General features: G+C 43.4%; 1 protein-coding gene across 1 annotated transcript in view; it reads left to right on the top strand.

The window, feature by feature from the left end:
- tmtc2b (transmembrane O-mannosyltransferase targeting cadherins 2b) overlaps positions 1 to 2,820 on the top strand; it is a gene marked incomplete at its 5' end in the record, with an annotated part of 115,741 nt that overhangs the window by 85,852 nt on the left and 27,069 nt on the right.

Below are 2,820 nucleotides of genomic sequence, written 5' to 3'. Positions count from 1 at the left end.
TCGCTACCGTAATCGTTCTGTGATCATGAAATAGGCTCCCCATTGACATACAATACTTCCAATAACCATTTCATGAACTGCCATGAGACTGGGCTGGGCATAGCCCAGGGCTCACTAACATCCATAATATCCTTGACTTTTGGGAATTATGCCTAAACACGGGGGTTAAAAATCACTTGAGTCCAATAAAATGCTTGCTGTTTGTGATTGTAGATTTAATGTCCATTAATGCTCAAAGATATTGACGTGCAGAAAAGAAGAGATATGCTGTCATGCCGCTAGTGCTGTGAGAATTCCCAAGATTTTAACCCGTGGTTCACATTTCCAGTTGTGACTCCTAAACCTGGGGCTTACCCTAAGTCCTTGCATATTATATAGGAAGATGAAAACTAGGGCAAGCTCACTCTAGCTTCTTTGCAGCCAAGTGTTTAGGTTAAGCCAGAGATCAGATATGCTGTAAAAAAGTTTTAAGGTGTTCTAGAACAAAGTAGCTCGTCCTAAGAAATCAGATCAGTGTGACAGATAGACGTCAAACAAACAACCATTGCTTCCATCAGTAAAATCTGTGTTTGAGAAATCTAACTTGATTTGATGCTGCTTTGAGACAGTAGTAAGCTTTACAACATCATGTTAAACAGAATTAATTTGCTTTTCACTGCAAGAACAAGCCAGCTTGTTAGAATACAGCTGTAGAACAGCTGCTTTCAGGCTCATTAGAGCTGCTTTCTTTTAGCTTTTTTCTTTTTTTCTGTCTCCCTCTTGCTTTTTTTCTCTCTCACACACATACAGCTACTCACACACACACTCACACGAAACATAGGACGTCTGTAATCCCGACTTGGTAGCGCCACGGCCATTTTACGGGATGGCAAAATGCAATTTGACAGAGCTACCGAGATTATGTCACAATGTTGATGAAAGCGCTAATCACCGTTAAGGAGCAGCTCTGCGTCTGTAATGGAGGCCCGAGCCAAAGATCTGTGATTTCCGCAGCTCAGAGTTGTTTCCTCGCTCAACTGATTTGCACATTTGGCACACCTTCTCAGATCTATCTCCAGTGTTTTACACTCACTTTGCTGCTCTCATGCCGTTTGTCAGACGCCAAGGAGCAGAAGCAGAGGCAAATCTGGGTGGTAATCTGCACCCTGCTGATCTCGCTCCAATGCTCTCTGGTGGGCCCAGGAATGTTCCACTCCGAGGAGCAGGTTTTCAGCTCCTCGGATTCAATGTCACTTCTAATCGCACGTGGATGTTTGTGCTAATCTCATACAGAGGTCTGCTGCGAGGTGGCCAAGACAAGTCGTTTGATGGCTTTTAACAATATTAATAATGTATCTTTTATTAGTCCCACAAGGGGAAGTTACAATTTACACTATGTTGTTATTACACCAATATGCTCAGTACCTATACATGCACTAAATGGAGAGATGTAAGAGTGAGGGGGCTGCCCATGGAAAGGCACCCAAAGAGCACCTTGGGAGTGCCCAGGAAGTGAACTGGCACCTGTCCAGCTACCAGTCCACCACCATACTTTAGTCCATAAGTGGACTTGAACCAGCGACCCTCTGGTTCCCAATCCACCGCCTTACAGACTGAGCTACATACACCTCAAACCATCAACTAATGAAGCGGGTGTGTCTAAACTAGTCTATATCCCTGACCTTCCACTTCCAGGATTGCCCCGTTGCCTCTGGAAATTCCGCCGTATTGCCGTTTTTTTGACCGGATTTCCATTACCTAACACTTCCTTTTGTATTGGAACTATAAAGTCTGGTGGATTTATGAGGACTAGGATGAACTGCTCCTCAGATCTCCACAGGGTGAATCCAGAAAGCTAGCTGGACTATTATTATATATCTGTCCAATCAGAGTTTTCTGTTGCCTGACTAAAACAACTTTTGAACGTGACATGTTCCGTCCTGAGACTATTTTCCGGGCGGGACCAGGGACTCCGTGTAGCACGTTTTGCACCGCCCAAGACAGTTTTGATTGGTATAAACCAGAGCACGTTTTTCTCCCATTCCGGAATGCTCTGTGGACTATGCAGACCCTCTTCCGCAGTGCCGTGGAGGAAGGTCTGGCAAAGTGAGACTATGGCTGTCTCAAACTGCCTTCTTGCACACTTTAAACACTTATTTTTAAGTATATAGTGTAGATAATGCAATATGTCAGTGTACTGAAATTACCTGGATCACTCCCTAAAAACGGTCCAAAAGATCAGTGTGGAACTATGGACACTACGCGCACTAAACCTGTGCCATCTTGACTACAAAGCGGAAAGGGGAGGGACCAGGGACGGCGACTGGCAACTGATTGGACAAACGTGTTTAGCGGGTCTAGCTTCTCACAGATTTCACAACCGAGCTTAATGGCGGCCTTGGCGGTTCATTCGGAATACAATCTTGAATTTTACTAAAAAAGTTCAACAACGCGTTTCTGAAAACATTTTAAGCGAGAAATAGGCCATACAGTTGCTGAATCTATCTGTTTTTTTTGATCGACAAAGGTCAGTTTAATAAATTTTTGTCCAATTTTGAGAGGTGGCATTTTAACATAAGTGTTCCTTTTGGGACAATACTAGCCATCAAATGTAGGCGCTACGGCAGAAAGTGGTCATTGCACATTAGCAGTGTACTAGTGGAAGTGTGCGGAATGAGACATAGCCTGTGTCTTTACAGACCTATACATATTATTTGTTAAAGTAGTTCATTGTTATGTAAATCTCTAAAATCTAGAGAATCCTGTCTTTTAAATACACTAATGATTTATTGAGCTAAAGTTATTCTTAAAGAGCTTTAGAATGGGGGGGGGGGGGGGGGG

Source organism: Etheostoma spectabile, chromosome 8 (assembly GCF_008692095.1).
Source record: "Etheostoma spectabile isolate EspeVRDwgs_2016 chromosome 8, UIUC_Espe_1.0, whole genome shotgun sequence".
Classification (NCBI taxonomy): Eukaryota; Metazoa; Chordata; class Actinopteri; order Perciformes; family Percidae; genus Etheostoma; species Etheostoma spectabile.
Note: the sequence above shows the minus strand (reverse complement) of the source record. Positions and strands in the feature narration are given on the sequence as shown.